The sequence below is a fragment of the Terrapene carolina genome, unplaced genomic scaffold (assembly GCF_002925995.2).
Source record: "Terrapene carolina triunguis isolate 2854851 unplaced genomic scaffold, T_m_triunguis-2.0 Scaffold23, whole genome shotgun sequence".
NCBI classification, from domain to species: Eukaryota; Metazoa; Chordata; order Testudines; family Emydidae; genus Terrapene; species Terrapene triunguis.
The window spans coordinates 2,362,697-2,381,643 of NW_020664374.1; the positions used below are offsets into that span (position 1 = coordinate 2,362,697).

General features: G+C 42.8%; 1 protein-coding gene across 1 annotated transcript in view; it reads right to left on the bottom strand.

Moving 5' to 3' along the window:
* LOC112110517 (P protein) overlaps positions 1 to 15,686 on the bottom strand; it is a 365,580-nt gene extending 349,894 nt beyond the window's left edge. The window contains exon 1 of the mRNA XM_026649002.1: positions 15,485 to 15,686. The gene's annotated coding sequence lies outside the window, so the exon portion shown is untranslated. The remainder of the gene's footprint in view (positions 1 to 15,484) is intronic.
* Positions 15,687 to 18,947: the final 3,261 nt, after the last annotated feature.

Sequence of the window (18,947 nt, forward strand, 5' to 3'; positions counted from 1 at the left end):
CCGAAGAGTCAGGGGAGGAGCAGAGCAGCTGGAGCCCGGGAGGGGAAGTGCCCGGCCGGTATTTTTCCCGGACATGTTCGGCTTTTTGGCAATTCCCCCTGGACGGGGGTTTGATTACCAAAAAGCCGGACATGTCCAGGAAAAACCGGACGTATGGTAACCCTACTGTTGTGTGTACCCCCTGCTCTATGGAAATTGGGTAAGCGGGATGCAGGAGCAGGGGGGAGGGGGACACCTTGACATTAGCCCTCCCCCTTTCCCCTCCCCTTGCACAGGAAGGAGGAGTCTCTGGGAGCAGCTCCAAGGCAGAGGGCAGGAGCAGCACATGGCAGTGGGGGAGGGACAGCTCAATGCCAGCAATTGCTAGCCTGCTGGGCAGCTGCAGCACAGGGAACTTAAGGGAGTGGGGAGCTGATGGGGAGCTGCCAGTCCACCCTGATTCAGGGCCGGCTCTGACATTTTTGCCACTCCAAGCAAAAAAAAATTAATAAATAAAAACAAAAACAGGGCGCAGGGTGGCCGGACCTGGAGGAAAAGCCAAAAAAAAAAAATAGGGCAGCCGCGCCGCCCTAAGATTGGACGGAATGCCGCCCCTTAGAATCTGCCGCCCCAAGCACGAGCTTGCTTGGCTAGTGCCTGGAGCCAGCCCTGCCCTGATTACAAGCCCCCACCAGCTAGCTGCAATGGGCTGCTCTTCCTGCAAGCAGTGGACAAAGCAGGCGGCTGCCAAACGAGGTTAGAAAGGAGCATTGCACAACTTTAAATGAGCATGTTCCCTAATTGATCAGCAACGTAACTACGAAACAACTTTAACCGGGGCGACTTTAAGTGAGGAGTTACTGTACATCAAGTGAATCAAATGGAAAGTAAAAAAGCTCCCTCTCAGCTCTAATATATGTTGGACACCTAACCACAGAAGACTTAAAATCTCAGAAGATTTGAGCAGTTTAGGACATGCCCTGTCCATAAAGTGCTTTGGGGGACTTATTAAGTCTTAACTTATTAAGATTATTAAATCTATCCAACTTCCTACCACGTCTCTCCCATATCAGGCCCTTAAGAGACTGATGGATAAAGATGATGTATAGTGCTGGGAATTCCAACAGCAAGATACTTTTACATGGATACAAAAAGTTAGTAACTAACTGTAGCAGGGACTTACCCAGTCTGGTTTCAAGCCTGTCTACTGCTTGGGCTCCCCAATAACTTCATATAGGCTCTCATGGGTCAAAGAACATCCCTTCTAGGGGTCTCATTTATTAGTATATTGTCCAAAAGGAAACTCTTCCATCTAGCCTTCTATCTGCTTCGTAACCCTTGGTGCAGGGATCTGAGTCCCCTCTCTGCTGAGGCTGGCTCTTCCCCAGGCTGGCAGTCCTAGGCAGCCCTCTTTGCTGAGGCTTCTCTCCCAGCTCCCTCAATTGAGGCCTGTCCCTCAAAAGGCCCTGGCCCTTTGCAGGTCTTTTCCTAGGCCTTCCACCTCGGAGCTGTGGAGAGCTGTCACTAACCTGTCCTCTCACCAACAGGCTCCCTGAATTCTCTGACTGAACTCAGCCTGCCTCAATAATCCTCAGCAGCAGAGGTGTGCACAAAGGGGGGCAAGCAGGGGCACGTTCCCCCCCAATAATTGGCAGGGGCACAGTGCCCTGTGGGGGAGAGCGAGCTCCTCTGGCCCCGGGGCCACAACAGGAGCTGACAGTTCCTCTGGCTCCAGTGTGGGGGAGCACCTGCCCCCCAAGTTTCATACCAGAGGTCTGCTCGCAATGCATGCCCAGGCCGACCTCTTAGCTGCAGCGCTGGGCAGCCAGATCTCCTCCTCCAGGAGCTAGCATTCTCCAGAGCTCACCACCCCGCCCCCTTCTCTACTTCCATCAATTAGCAGCTGCGATGATACGGACTGACAATCCTCCTAACCAATAGCAGTGTGGCAGTGAGCAGAGACTCTGGGGGTGGGGCAGGCAAGGAACGGGTCTGTCGAGGGGGAGCACAGGGTCCCTGGTGGTGGTGGGAGCACGGGGTACCCCGCGGTGGGGCTGGGTAGGAGGGCGGAGCACAGGGTCCCCAGTGGGGTTCTGGGAGGAGAGTAATCTCCAGCCCCCCAAAAGGAATCAATTTTTTATTCCTTGTGCCACGCCCCTGCCCAGTAGGCCTGGATTCTAGTCCCATTCTCCCATCACATGACCCCTGGTGTCATTCCCTTCACCTGGGGAGGTGGCTAGGCCTGGCATAGGTGAGGTTAAGCCCCAACTCCTTTAAAGGGCCAGCTCACCCTGTGGCACTAACCATCTTGTCCTAAAATACTCTAATGTAAAGGAACCTAGAACCATTCCCTGTGATGTTAGTGAACACCAATTGGGAGCAGCATTATTACAAAATTGTTATCCTGTAGCATTTGGCTCCAGGTCACTCCACAAGAGCAAAACTATACTCATATAGAGTAGGAAAGCCCAGCCATAGTTTTTGCATGCACCATGTTTGAGCAATATCTCCTGGCCATATGTGGCCATATGCAGGTGGACAGAGACCCCAAATCTTTGGAATCCAAAAGCCTTTGTTATTAGCGCCAAGATGTTTCCAAAGAATATTACTGAACCTTCACAATTATCACTTGAGGGACAGAACCCCTTCGTGTGATGGATTATCAGGGTCTGTAGATAGATAGACATACCCAAACATTGTGCTTCAAGCACTCAGAACAGTCACTATGTCAGGATGGCCAGACAGGATGGAAGGACATGCCACTCAGTATTCATGAATATTGGATGTACAGAGGAGAACTGTTAGTACAAAATGATGTTATTACCCTACTGTCTTTATAAAGACATCCCCTCTGAAAAGGTAGCCAGCATACACTTCAAGCATATTGATATTAAAAGTGTGTCTACACAAGGCCCAAGATGTCCTGTACTGGCCAAACATAAGCAGTGAGGTGAAAGACTTAAGTAGTCAGTGCAGTATCTGCAATGAATTCCTAGCAAATGAACAAAGGGAAGCACTCAATTACCTGAAATACCTGTTCAACCACAGAGCAAGGTAGGCCCAGACTTGTGTATATTGGGAAATCACATCTACTTTGTGATAGATGATTACTATTCAGATTATTGGGAAATAGGTCCTTCACATGCTACAGCAGCAACCTCTGTTATTGAATGCTGCAAAACTCAATTTGCTCAGTATGCCATCCCAGCCAATGTTAATACAGATAATGGACATCAGTTTGCCTGTTAGGAGTTTGCAATATCAGCAAAATTTGAACATGACACATCCAGTCTAATGGATCTAATTGCATCACAGCCAGACAAAGGGCAGCTGTCAAGGCTGCTAAGAAACTATTCAAACGTGGGATATTAAAGACCCAAGGACAGTATTTCTGGTCTGGAGGACTACCAACAGAAGGCATGGGAAGCAGCCAGCACAGCATTACATGTCCCACAATCATACAGGGATTCTATTGCCTAGACCGAATGAACTTATCCAACAGTGGATAAGAAGGAGATTAAATAGCAATGACAGCAAATCAAACACTACTATGATAGAGGAACCAAGGAGCTCTCTCAACTCTAAAAAGGACAGCTAGTAAACTACAGCCAGTGCCTAATGACAGGGACACCAGGTAGAGGACAAGGATATGTATGCAAAGACTAACACCATTGTCATGCATTGTAGAAGTAGAAGGACAAGCCTACCACCACTGCCATTGCCTAAGAACAACCAAGCAACAGCTGTCCTCAAGGGATGACTCAGGTGAGCCCCCGCAGAGGTAAGGAGATACAGCTGAAACTGACTCTGACCATGACAGGAGTTCATCTACTAGCAACCTTTTGGAATTGGCAACGCTGATGCCAGAAAATCTAGCAGTGCAGAAATCTTCTGAGGGCAAATGGCAAACAAAGGAAAGGACTCAAAATAAAACCGCACAAACAGAAGATTTCAAAGTCTATATATTTAACTGAAATTCTTCAGCTTCCTTTATAGAAAGAATAATGGTCCAGGAGTGCTCTAAAGCAGATATTTGTACACATGAAAATAGTTAATCAGTTGCCAGTACAAGGCACTCAGGAATATGCAAAACTTATTTTTGTGTGTGCTCTTTACATTCAGCTCTTCTTCATTCAGTCTAAATTCACATTTATTTATTATCCCTAATGTTACAGATGGGAAAATTATTTGGATTTCGGAAGTGCTCACAATGTGCTAGTCACTGTCCAAACACAAAGTCTCCATACTGAAGTTTCTAGTCTAAAAATAGGAAATATACAACGAACGCTGGTAACTGACCATTCCCTTTACCAGCTATTCAGTTTTCTATTAAACTAAACATGACTATGGGTAAATTTTCAAAAGTAATTGTGATTCAGGAGCCCAAATCTGATTTTCAGACAGGATGTAAGCATTTAGGAGCCTACGTCAATGTGATTTAGGTACTTAAGTACCTAGTCAAGTCAGTTTTGAAAATTGACCTGAGGTACCAGAGTCACGTAAGACCTTTTAAAGATGTTATCCTGTATCTCTCATCACTGTAAATGCCAGTCACAGGACAAAACTGCAGCACTGCATGCTATGAGAGACTCACCAGAGGGGGATTTTTCACTTCATACAGTACCATGACATTTGCAACAAATCAAAATCAGACAAGAAACAGAGCCTGACCTACATATGATGGTGGAGATAACATTTTGGCTGACATTAGTTCTCAGCTGACTAGTCCAGTGCTTACATAAAATTCCAAAGATTGTAATTAACATTCTTGGTTAGACAAGGAGAGTTCTGAGGAACAGCTGGATATGAAAACCACTGCATGAGGATGTTGGTAATTGAGATGATCTTACATAGCCCCCACCGTTACAATAACCTACACTAATATCCGACACCAAGAAACTAAGGCATCACATGAATAGTCATCTGCAAACGGCAAGTTCTTCCAGTGCCAACCCAGACAGAAGGGGATTGTTCATCCAGGGAGATATTCCAAGTGGCTTCCCCTGCCCTCTTCCCTGCATTTCTGAGCCTCTCCGTTTAATGCACCATAGAAAATAATTTGCAACAGAAAATTGCATTTGCAGGATTGAACAACTTTGTAATCAAATTAACCCCATGTCATACACTATGAAATTACAAAGTCAACCAACTAGTGCACACAAGCACAATGCAAATGGGTTGCGAAAAACAATTTTGATCAAGTCTCTTCAGCCTCTGACAGATGAGAAACCCAGCCTGGCTGCACATAGTCGAGTATTCTTCTACGTTAGCCTGCTTCACTGGAAGCTAATTAATATATCTAAGGTCAAACGGCTTGTTTGACACTATTTCATTCTGCCAATGATGTTTATATGACAGGGTTTGTGTAATAAGCTCCCTACCCATATCATGCTTCACCACTGGCCAGTTGCAAGTAGCAATTTTTAAAATCTGAGTTTCCTCTGCTGTGGATAAACTTTCACCATCTCTCTTGTTCCAAAGCTCCACAAAGAGAAGATGGTTGACAAGGATATATGAAGGTATCTCAGCTTTGTTTACTATACAATGTCAAAGAAAATATATTACTAGCTCGCCTTACAATCACAAGCCATGCTGATGCTTTAAACAGCCCCCTTAAACTCCATCTCTTCTGCACATGTTCCTAAAGACAACAGGAAATACTTCCTGAAATGTTCAATACATCTTATGTACATTGATGGTATGAACAGCTTTGATGATAAATGATACCTGTCTGGTGGAGATTTCTGCCAAAGAACTCTGGCTGAGTTAAGCACAACAAGCTTCTTGATTACCCAGCCTTCACAGGGTTCCCATGCATTAGATGACTTGCTAAATTTTCTTCCCTTATTATGGAGCAACCAGTGCAACTCCAAAGTTAAAGTTGATTTCCATTTTGCACTGAAAGCAGGGATTCAGCCGCTGTTATGTAGGAAAAATACAGTGTATCCTCCCCAAACGTCCAGCTGTTGTTACAGAATGAATTACCTGAGAATTTACAAATCTGTTTATTAGTTTATGAGCTAAAGTTAAACCATGAAGGGGGAAAATATGAAAAAAAACTAATTGTCTTTAGAAATCAATTACCTCTAATATGGAACCAAAGACACTAAAATGCCTCAATCACATGGAGTCACTAGAAGGCAGAGTTAAGGTTGATTGGGTGCCTTACCTGTGCATTTCCATATACAAACTTGGATTTCGTATAAGAGTACCTTACTTTAATCTCCCGAGTTTGTAACATTTGGGTTTGACATAACTACAACGTCCCTGCAATTTTTATTTTTAGTTTTATTTTACTCTCCAGCGTTTTGTTCTGAAAGTAGCCCAGTTTCTAGAGCTGAGTGGATAATTCCTGAAAAATCTATGAGTTTTGTGAAATGTATCAAAACAAAATGTCTAAAGAATTATTTTCATGAGTCACTCTGTGAAATGAGCAAACTTGCAGACAAAGTTGTACCCAAATGTGAGGTGTGTTTTGGGTGGGGGGGGGAGGGGGGACGACTTATGTGTTTTTGTTTTGTTTTTAAACAAGCAGCTACAAAGAGTGTGCTCTTCTGTTACTGTAAGAAAGCAGCTACTGACATGAATTTTATCAATATACTCAGTGCCACACTTCCCTGAATCCACAGCAGAAATCCCATTAACATGAATGGGAATTTTGCATACGGATCAATGGCAAGTGTTTGGCCCTGTATGTCGGAGCTGCTCGTTGGTCACAAGTTTCTACTTTCACCTTGAATTAAAAGTCCACAAGGAGCACTTTTCCACGTTTTAAAGCCACAACAAAATGCAACACAATTGACTGTCTCTGTTCAAGAGAGCAATAACAAGCTGCAAGGGAACTTGAAGAGCCTCTGTTCATGAAATACCTAGCTCAACTTGACTACTGAGCCCCATATTTTGTAGTGCACTAAATAAATGTCAGATGTATGACCAAACTATAGGAGACCTCTTTACTGGAAACTGTAAAAATGATGCAAAAATCAATCATTACAAGTACAAGAAAGCGGTCTAGCTTTTTGCCTCTGGAAACCTTTGTTCTGAATCTTCCTTGGTTTGATAAGTGAAAATAAGATTGGTGGTTTTAACTAACCCTCTAGTCGACAATGGAAGACAACATTACATGACTTAGCTCAACACAAAACACCAAGGACAACCTCTTTTTGTTCAAAGGGATCCCAGGAGGGAGTTACATTAACATAGGGAGTTCGTCCCCATTAAATTCTGCATGGACTTTTTTAGCAGTTACTTAAATACATTTGAAATCAACAGTATTGAAGCAAAAGAAACTAAATGATATTAGCAATCAAAGATCTGTGATGGGAATATTTAGGAGAAGGTAAAGATCCACTGCAAATTTCTGAGTTTGTTCTAGCCCAGTAGCTTGAGTGAAAGTATTTTAGAACTTAAAACAGCTACAATCAAAACTAATAGCACTCACACATACTCCAGCTTTTGTGCTAAAAGAGGAATGGAGACGGTGTCATTTCAGTGAGTTTTCTTTTGTGTTTCAGAGCAGATGAGCAGGAAGGGAGTACAGCCTGCTTCCTCAACACAATCATCTGGATCAAGTATAGTTAGCCTGTAAAGCAAAATAAAGCCATGTAGTGGGGAAGATGTGGCATAGCAGTGGTTAGGTAGTTGTGTGTAAGCACACTTAGGGTTGAGAACTTGAACACAGGACCTTGGACTACTTCCCTGGTGCAGGGGGTATTAGAAAGAGAGACAGCACTGCTGCCTTTGCTGTTTTATCCATCCTAGTTTAAAGTCAACAGGAACTGTGTGCACACTGAGCCTAATCTAAAGCCCACAGAAGTCAGAAGGAGACTTTCCAGCAACTTCAATGAGGTTTGGATCAGGGCCTTTATTAATCAAATGAGACTAAGAAGGAATATCTAAAGTCTGTATCCATTCATTTCCTTCCCAAAAAGGAAACAGCCCATTCCACAAGTCCAAATCCTTGGTGACTTGCTTCCAAGTTGGGACAGGATGCACAACAGGGGCAAATCCTGCACTCCCCGAAAACAAAAGCTCCTATTGATCCAGGCTGGAAGACAATAGTTTTGGGTGTGCAGAGAAAACAGGATCTGTCCTTTTATGTGAAGAACCAAATTAGGCTCAGCCCCATCTATTGAACAAGTAATCAATGCAGCTGTCACATCTGATATTACAAGGTTATAAGGTCTTATTATGCCACGATGCTTTAATTAATTAAAACAGAAAGGTAGGAGATGGGGTTTCTTTTTTAAATTAAACTAAATGTTCTTAATAATCCAAGTATAAAGTGAAACTCCACTATAAGCAGCTCAGGTCAAAGAAGTTAGTAGAACAGACCTGAATTGTAACATCCATGAAGTGCTATGTGTAATTTCATAGGTCAAGCAAACAAAACAGCAATTAACCCTCCCAGTGGAATAAGAGAACCAGCATCAGCATGCAAATAATTAAAATGCAATGAGCAGAAAATGAGACTTCTGAAAACTCAATAGAGACACTATACTGCAAGCTACATTTGTTAATTAGATGGCATTTTTGCAAACCGAAGCTAAAAGTATGTGTCGTATGACTGTAGAAGGGCAGATATGTATTTGTCATTGCTTTCTTATATTGAATGGTAAGAGAATTTTAGTACATACACCATTTAGAGGACAGATACATCTAGAACTTTGTCCAAAGTAGCTAACGTGAGTCTTTCCATTGGCTTCAGATCAGCATCGCTTGTGTGGATTTGTCTAGTTTTATCCAGTCATTCTACCTCTCTGCTTTTGTCTTGGTTATTGAAATATACTGTAATTCATGGGCCCAATCCTAAACCCACTGAACTCTGTAGAAGGTCACCAATTGATTTAAGTAGACACTGGATAGACCTGTGATGGGTCATACTCCCCACACTGACCCTGCAAGAGCAGAATTGGGCCAAGTGGGCCCAATCACCCAATTAGGCTGCAATCTGGGAGAATTAGGCCTGGGAGGAAAGCCCTAATTAGGGAAGATCACCTGTGGGGGAACAGGCGGGGCTTATATAAAGGCCTGGTCTCCACTACGAGGTTAGGTTGAATTTAGCAACATTAAATCAAATTAACCCTGCACCTGTCCACACAACGAAGCAATTTTTGTCGACATAAAGGGCTCTTAAAATCGATTTCTGTACTCCTCCCCGACGAGGGGAGTAGCACTGAAATCGACATTGCCGGTTCGAATTAGGGTTAGTGTGGATGCAATTCGATGGTATTGGCCTCCGGGAGCTATCCCACAGTGCCCATTGTGACCGCTCTGGACAGCAATCTGAACTCGGATGCACTGGCCAGGTAGACAGGAAAAGCCCCGCAAACTTTTGAATTTCATTTCCTGTTTCCCCAGCGTGGAGAGCTGATCAGCACAGGTAACCATGCAGAGCTCATCAGCACAGGTGACCATGCAATCCCAGAATCGAAAAAGAGCTCCAGCATGGACCGTACGGGAGGTACTGGATCTGATCGCTGTATGGGGAGACGAATCCATGCTATCAGAACTCCGTTCCAAAAGACGGAATGCCAAAACATTTAAAAAAATCTCCAAGGCCATGATGGACAGACTATAGGCTGAGCAAGTGCCAAATGGTGGTTCACTCTACTTCCCTGTAAGCCAACCGCCCTCCCCTCTCCCCTTTGATCGCCGCTTGAAGAGGCAATAAAGTCAGTGTTGTTTCAAATTCATGCATTCTTTATTATTTCATCACACAAATGGGGGGATAACTGCCAAGGTAGCCCGGGAGGGGTGGGGGAGGAGGGAAGCACAGGGGTGGGGTAGTTGTAGGGGCACCCCCTAGAATGGCAGGCAGCTCATCATTTCTGTGGGATGTCTGGGGCTCTGACCCGGAGCGGCCGTTTGCCTCTCTGGTTCTTTGGTAGGCTTGCCTGATATTCTAGGCAGCACTGAATCTCTATTAGACAAAACTTAAAGAAGAGAATGACCTGGGGAGTCATTCCCATTTTTGTCTAGGCGCCCCCGACCGACCTCACCGCGGCCGGCCAGGAGCACCCATGACAGCAGCAGATGGTGCAGTACGACTGGTAACCGTCTTCACCAACTTGCAAAGCAGCAGACGGTACAGTATGACTAGTAACCGTCTTTGCCAACTTGCAAAGGCAAGGAGCTGCAGCTGCTGCTGTGTAGCACTGTAGTACCGTGTCTGTCAGCAGCATCCAGTAGACATACGGTGACAGTGAAAAAAGGCTGAACGGGCTCCATGCTTGCTGTGCTATGGCGTCTGCTCGGGCAATCTAGGGAAAAGGGCGCAAAATGATTGTCTGCCGTTGCTTTTACGGAGGGGGGGTTGACTGATGACATTTACCCATAACCACACACGACAAATTTTTGGCTCCATCAGGCATTGAGAGCTCAACCCAGAATTCCAATGGGCAGCGGGGACTGCGGGATAGCTACTACAGTGCAACGCTCCAAAAGTCGATGCTTGCCACGGTTCTATGGACGCACACCGCCGAATTAATGTGCTTAGTGTGGATGCGTGCACTCAACTTCATACAATCTGTTCCCAAAAATCGACTTCTGTAAAATCGGAGTTATTTCGTAGTGTAGACATACCCAAAGACGTGAAATTTAAAACAGAGGAAGCTGTAGGGAGGTAGTCTGCAGTCACTCCCTGGGAGGAGGGAGGTGTATTTGGGGGCTATAGAGACAAGTAGCGCATGGTTACTCTGTGGGGGGAGGGAACTGAGAGACTGGCAAACCCAGAGGAATGGGAAAGGGTAGGAGATAAGGAAGAGACTCAGGGAAAGACAGTAAGGTGCAGGAGGAAGCCACACCTTGACTGCGGTTTAGAGAGTCCCTGAGCAGGAACTTAGAGTGGGGGGGTGGGGAACCCGGGTTCCCCTACCAGCCACTAAGGGAATGGCACCTGGGGCAGTGAATGGGAGGACTGCCTGAGATTGCTGGTGAGCAGGGACTTCAATACACATCCCCACAAGGGGAACCACACGGTGACCTGGCTGGAGGGCTGAGTCACAAAGAGGATGCTGCAGTTCCTGGTGCGAGAGACGGGCCATAAAGTGGGAAAGAGTGAGTGTAACCCCTGGAAGGGGCGTTGGCCTGGCAGAGCTATTTCCCAGAACTGCCAGGAGGAGGCACCACCTGTGGTGAGTAGAGTACTCTATCGCCAGGCTCCCGGAGGAGTCCAGCATACTTGGTAATTCTCTAAACACTCGTGAATGTGACAGCAGGGTGTTCTGTTGTGCCCGGAATCATGTTCAGACACACAATAACATCAGTGTCACTGATCTCATTTTACTTATCAGTCATGAGCGTGATCCCTTTAAGAACAAATCTCAGGCTTTGACCTCATTCAAAGTAAATTAATAGGAAAAGTAATCTGATCACTGAAATCAATGGCAATAGTTCCACTAACTTTATGGGGGTATGATCAGGCGGTGAGTATGTAAATTAGAGGAACACAAGAAGAGTCAAAATGTTGATTTTATGACTGAACGTAGTATTTCCCTTTCATGTCTCTGTAAAGACATGTCTCTGTAAGAAATGGCACAATTAAGCTTTTCTAATGAACTCAGAACATTTTCTTACTCCGCTTGCTGTTGAAAATGTTAGTGGTTCACCTCTATTTCTAATCGTGGCTATGTTTCTGAGACAGACATACAGGTGTAAGCAAGTGATGAGCATAAGCAATCACCATTGAAAAGCACCTGCCAGCAGTTACCACTTAGATAGTGCAGTATTTGCCTAAGGTGGAACTCTGACAAATATGGAATGTGTTATTGCCGGTCATATTGTTTGGTGGCTGTTGGAAAATGTCAGGATTTTTGCACTACCATAATCCTTACTTCCCATAATTACCAGGAATAAAAAAAAATCAAGTTTTTAAGGTAAACTAAACTTTGGATCTATCAACCTTGGCAGTGTTAAGACCCCTTTGTAAAATATGGAGGCGGCTTGGTCTGTCTGGTTTTAGAAGAACAAAGCTGATAAAAGTCACAATTTTCATAGCAGTAAAGTGTATCCAGTCTTTAGTTCCAAATGATGCTGTCTGAAAACTGCAATAATTCTCTCAAAGCATGACAGGATTTCAAGGATTTTAAATGCTTCAGAACAAGAAATGAAGTCATCATTGTACCAATAGACACACTTTACTACAGTAATATTATCTATCCCCTTTTCTCACTTTCTGTTTTGTTTTGTTTTTTTAAGTAATGCACATTTTGTACTGGCCACCACTATTACTCTCACAAGGAAACCTATTGGCTTTGCAGCTACCCTGTGACAGTAACTTACAAAAGACTTGGCAATAAAAGTAAAAAATCCACTCTGAAAGAGACACATTAGTAAAATCTTAAGATTAAGAACATAATTGCTTTCTGCTATAACAGGATTTAGTAATAACTTTTAATTGGTAGTTCAAAGTTAATCCACCATGGAAAATATAGTCTGGCAAAAGCACCCAGACGTGAAAATCTTTTCACTAGACTTTTTTATTTTTCTTGAGTCTTTTCAGAAAAATTCCTGAGTATTTATAGAAATCTTTTTTTATCATGCTGAATAAGTACGGAAAGGCTTTTCAGAAGCTTTTATCCATTGTAACGTACCATGCTCCAACAGTTTAACAGAACCCTAGAACTGTAGGACTGGAAGGGACCTTGAGAGGTCATCTAGTCCAGTCCCCTACACTCATGGCAGGACTAAGTATTGTCTAGACCATCCCTGACAGGTGTTTGTCTAACCAGCTCTTAAAAATCTCCAGTGACTGAGATTACACAGTACCAGATGACTGGAGGATAGCTAATGTGACGCCAATTTTTTTAAAAAGCTCCAGAGGCAATCCTGGCAACTACAGACTGGTTGGATAGGGGGTGGGAGTCCCGGGGGGCTGTCAGGGGGCAGGGGTGTGGATAGGGGCGGGGGTCCTGGGAGGGGGCGGTTAGGGGACAAGGAGCAGGGGGGGTTGGATGGGTTGGGAGTTCTGAGGGGGGCAGTCAGGGGGCAGGAAGTGGGAGGGGGCAGATAGGGGGTGGGGGCCAGGCTGTTTGGGGAGGCACAGTCTCCCCAAACATACAATTGCAAAACCCCAATGTGGTCTCAGGCCAAAAAGTTTGCCCGCCCCTGGCCTAGACTATAACAGGATTCAAAAAAGAACAAGATGAGTTCATGGAGGATAGGTACATCAGTGGATCCTGGCTATTAGCCAGGATGGACAGGGATGCAAAACCATGCTCTGAAGCGTTCCTAGCCTCTGTTTGCCAGAAGCTGGAAATGAGTGACACGGGATGGATCACTTGATAACCTGCTCTGTTCACTCCCTCTGAAGCACCATTGGTCACTGTCAGAAGACAGGATATTTGCCTAGACGGACCACTGGTTTGACCCAAAAGGCCATTCTTATGTTCTCCCTAGGCAATTTATTCCAGTGCTTAACCACTCCGACAGTTAGGAAGTTTTCCTAATGTCCAATTTATACTGCCCTTGCTGCAATTTAAGCCCATTGCTTCTTGTTCTATCCTCAGAGATTAACAAGAACAATTTTTCTCCCTCCTCCTCCTCCTAACAAACTTATGTACTTGAACAGTTGTGTTCACCCTGTCCCCCCACCAGTCTTCTCTTCTCCAGACCAAACAAACCCAGTTTTTTCAGTCTTCCCTCATAGGTCATGTTTTCCAGACCTTTAATCATTTTTGTTGCTCTTCTCTGGATTCTCTCCAATTCATCCACATCTTTCCTGAAACATGGTGCCCAGAACTGGACACACTACTTCTACAATACAGTTTAAACTGCTAAGTCTCTAACATCTAGTTTCTCAATATTCTTTTTGATAGGCTTTGTCTTTATTTAACATGCCCTCTGAAGAGAAATCCATTAACAAGCCACCTCTTTTGATGCTCTGCCCGTTCCACTTTCTGTTCCTGGGCATCAGTTTCACATCTCTTCCTTCCTCCCTTTTCTTTCCTTCCACTGCTGCTCAAAACTCAACAAGATTTGAAGTGGGAGACAAATTCTGCTATTGAGATTAGTGGCTGGAATTCATATATAATGCCCAAGCAAATTTGGTCATTAAATCCCTGTGCTTAGATGGGCTTACCATGAACTATACAGAGGACTGATTGATAGTTCACATTCAAGGTGAATCAGGTATAGGTTTTGGATTCAGATTCAGTGCTCAAATCTCAGGAGTTGATATCAGATTGTCAGCGTTTTGAATGGTAGCATCTCAAAAGATCAACTGTTTTTCCAAGAGATTTCTGCCATCATGGGCTAATACCAGAAAATAAGTATATATAAATACAATAAAAATAAATAAATGTTTCTATTATGTGCATCTATCCAAAAATACAAACGGAATTTTTATCCTTAAACTGAATCCTATTCCTTTAAACTTGCAGTGCATTGCTGCGGTTCGTCCTATATTTGTTTAATCTGTAATGCTAGAGTGTTTTCCCCACTCAGAGAAAGTTTATAATTATACAAACACTACATAAAAAACAAAGTTACATTCTGCTTTATATAAGGTCACTCCCAGGTTCACACCTCAAACACTGTTTGAGTGTGAACTGTAATCTGAATTTTCACAGCTAAGTTATAAACGCCCCACAGCTCATGGAAAAAAGGAATTTCTAACCAGCTTAACTCTTGCTGCATAAGACAGATCAGTCCATGCAGAGTAACACATTTCTAGTCTAAGCAACTGTTCTTTCCATTGCCGTTACTCAAGAAAGCCGAGTAACAAAAGCACACGGCAACTAGAGCCAAAATGCATAATACCACAATTTAGCCATACATCAAGTCCAACAAACAAAAGGGGAAAAAAAGCTGATGGCAATTATATGGTTGTTTAAAACAAATTAAATAATTCTAGACTGCTTAGCTCAGAGAGGTATTCATACTATGAAATATTATTGTTAGTTGCAACACAATCACAACAGAGCTGAATTTATATTTTAAAGGTACTAAGTTTATCTTGCAAAATATATAACCCGAAAAAAATATGCCTGAACTAACTCTATCATTCGTCCACAGGCATAATAGATTGAGGGCAAAAAGTTAGTGTTTTAAAATCTGACAAGCGAAATGAAATTTGCTATGAACTAAAATAAATGACCTCAACTTCGTATCTTTTCAATGTTCTTGTAAGTTGTACATCTTGTAATGTAAGTACATCTCTTCAATGTAAGTTGGCATCTTAATCAATAAGTAACAAGGTCAATAGCAACACTTACTGTAAATACTGCTTAATATTTAAAAGCAACCACTTACAATTAAACAGCTAACACAGTGTGTGTATCCTCTGGCATTGTAAAGTCCTGTATGTTCAAATGTATATAAAATGCTAAAATAAGCTTAATCAAACCCTGTACTATTTTCCAAGTCTTGATTATGTTTTTAAATAAAGTTTTTTCAATTGTACATTTTAAAAATGCTTCTTATCCCCAGATTACTAGAACAGTTGGATAATTTTTCTATTAAAACAACTTTTTTTTTTTTTTTTTAAGAAAAAATGCATTTTTACCTGATTTTTTTTGCAGAATTCTTGCAGTGATTCTTTTATTGTTAGAAAAGGACTCAAAAATGAAATGGATTGCACAAAGAAAAGGAAGACTTTAAAATGAACTCAGCTTCTTCAGTTAAGTGAGCAGCAAGATGCCTTGTGTTTTCTGAATGGAAAGTTTATTTACCTAAGTGAATAGGTCACAGAGGAATTACCATCAGCTATTAACAGCATCCTTTGATCTAGTAATGACCATAACATTCTATGCACACACATAAATGAAGCAAGAAATCCTAGATTTACTATCATGTGACCCCCCCACATCCCCCTCCAGTTAGGAGCTAGCACTTGACTACCACCACCAGTATTCTCAGCCTCAACAAAGCTCTTCCTAATACTGAGCTAGCTGTTACAAAGGGCAGTGAGAGAATAAGTAAATGGATCACTGTTAGCTTTATTAAGCAAACACTTCACATATGCCTGAGTTTTGATAGTAAGCTGGAAAAATTTACTGAAGTTGAGTACAGCAAAAAAGCCTGTTTTAAGATACTTATCTCTACTGTTAAAGTCACAACAAAAAGTTACAGAACAGCTGATTTAGCTACTCTACACTAAAGCATCAGTCACTTCCTTCCACCATTAGTACAAAAACAAAAACACATACTTGTTCATTCCTCTAATTGATGTTTCAAGGACCTATAGATTTTACTGTAGAATTGAATGCAGGAAATCTAATCACTTTCCTCTATCTGATTTTTTTGCCAACATGAAAGATGGAATAGGTTTTTTTTTCAGTTTGTTATAACCCTATATGTCTAAAATAGTCAATATCTGTATAGAAAAAAAAAAAAAAAAAAAAAGGGGGGGGGGGGAGGAGTTTTGCATCAATACCTGTGTATCAAGCTGTATGTAGAAGAAAAAAACAAACAAAAAAAACCGAACAACCTAAAATGAAGTTACTGACATGTTGCCTTGGAGAATTATCTGTTAAGGAGCAATGATAGTTTTCCTTTACAGAGTATCCCTAAAGAAGCACTCATGTTTGAAGAATTAGTTAGGCCTGATCTACACTACAGAGCTAGGTCGACGTAAAGCGGCTTACGTTGACCTAATTCTGTCTGTGTACACACTACAGCCTTGCTCCCTCTGATGTAAGTGCCCTACTACACCAACATCATAACTCCATCTTCACGAGAGGCATAGGGCTTGTGTCAGTGTAGTTAGGGCGACGCAGTGATCCTGAAGACACTGCGTTCCTTACATCAGCTGTTGATGGTCATTCTTGTCAATTTCACGGCTCCCATATTGGGCAAGAAAGCCAGTCACAGCTCGGGCAGTCACCCCAGGGTGGGTGAGGGAGCTCCAGCTAAAGCCTGGCTGCTGCCCCTGGGCTCCTGGCTCCCCACTCCCTGCCGGATGCTGCCCTGACGCTGCTGGCTCCCTGCCGGGAGTCCGGCAGCCACCCTGCTTCTGGGCGCAGAGCAAGGAGCCGAGAGTACGGGGAGCTGCACAGAGCTGAGAGCCCAGGCTCTCAGCCCCCACACTGCCCCTCTTAAGTCGGTGGAAGCACTCCTGGTGGGGATGCGCACCACCAACATGAGGGTAGTATGGACACGAACCACTGCAGTAATTACTGCGGTGGCTGTATATCAACCTAATATAACTTCTAGTGTAGACAGGCCCTGAGTAACTTTATTTTCAGTTTCCAAAGACCTGAGGCAGACATCAGAATGTTAAATTCCTGCAGGATCTCCATGTCATCAATAGTTTTTTTCCAGTGTTCCAAGTTTGTCAGGCCTTTTCAGCAGACCATGGTGATCTAACTTTTCTCCCTTACCCATAAGGATGGGAGGTGTTAGTGGGTAGGGTGGACTCCGGTGTGAGTACAAATTAAACTGTTTTATTTATGCTGTTGCTGGGGTATTTGATGGAGTTTGTGTATTCACGGTGTCAAGAGCCTGGGATGAGTGCTCATTGTAAGGTAGTAAAAACCTTAAGAAAATAAGCAGATGACCCCATCATGCAGAGGTACCTGGTTTAATTTGTCATCTGTAGACTTAATATGAAGATATCTGGGATCTAGTATATGCACCCTTCAAGTATTGGTAGATTATTTCTTTCATAAGGGTTCACCCAATACTAGCTACCTCATTCAACCTCAACTGTACAGCCACGATTGTATCCACCTCCATAATGGTTTAACTAGTTACAGCACTGGGATATACTGTGTTATAGAAGAAATAAGTTTTAGGAATTAAGTAGAAGCCCAGGGGAAAAAATAAAGTCAAAGGAGGAAATGTTGCCTGTGATATTCATCTATAAAAAGAGCAATTTAACAATACACGTAGTTAAAAATAAAGGTATGGATAGATAATTACCCAATAATACTAATCTGATGAACACCTTAGTGGTGGTCACCAGAATTAAATCTATGCTTTTGCCTCTTAAATGTTCCCATGGCAATCCTCAGACATTTAAATAAGCGCTCTTGGCCCCTTAAATGAAATCCTAGCAGGAGAAGTTGATGGATTTCATAGTAGATGAAAAATAACCAAAAAATCTGTATAACAAGGGAAACAGTGTGAATCAATAGGGCAAGTTGGTTAAAGAACAGTAGAGAGAATGGAGATAGACATCAAGAGGGTGGAGAATGAAGGAGACACAAGACACCAAAAAACAGGATCAAGAATGCAAATCTCACAGTGGAAAATCCAGTGGGATCAAGATACTTGTTGGAATAAAGAGACTGAATGTTTGAGGTGGAAAATAGAGGGGAATGTATTCAAATATAACCAGAGAACAGTCAGTTTGGGCAGGATCACAAATGGTATAAAAAGGGGAAGAATGAGGCTTATTGATAAGATAAAGTTTATGGCTGAAGGTATGGGTGGGAGATGACAACTTGGACAAGGCTCAGTGTCAGGAGAAGTTGATGGATTTCATAGTACATGAAAAATAACCAAAAATCTGTATAGCAAGGGAAACAGGAAGAGACAACTAGAGGAAGCAGTTTAAAATACACATAAACGAAGTCAGAAGATGTGCCCTACTTCAACCACAGGTTATTGGGCTCATGAAATGTCATGGTCTCTGTTATACTGGAGATCAGAATAGATTATAATAAGGGTCCTTTCTGGTTTTATAATCTATGCAAGCAACCAAGCAGGGAGAGGAAGTCTGAAAACTGGAAGATTATGATGGACTCACAGGGCTGAGTAAAAAATAAGATGTTAATTTCTCTGACATTAAAGTTACCATGAAATACAGTAATATAATGCAGCAGCAATAGAAAAAAGGCACTTACACAAATCTTAGCTGCACTGCATCATCTCAGAAAACTCTGCAATTAACATGTTGCCCGTGTACTACTAAAAACATGCACACTAATATCTGTGCTAAGGGCAGACTTTGCAAGAAAAATATACTGAAAACCAGTTTTAAATCATGAAAACTCAGCTCACAAAGTACTTGTGGGAGAATTCTG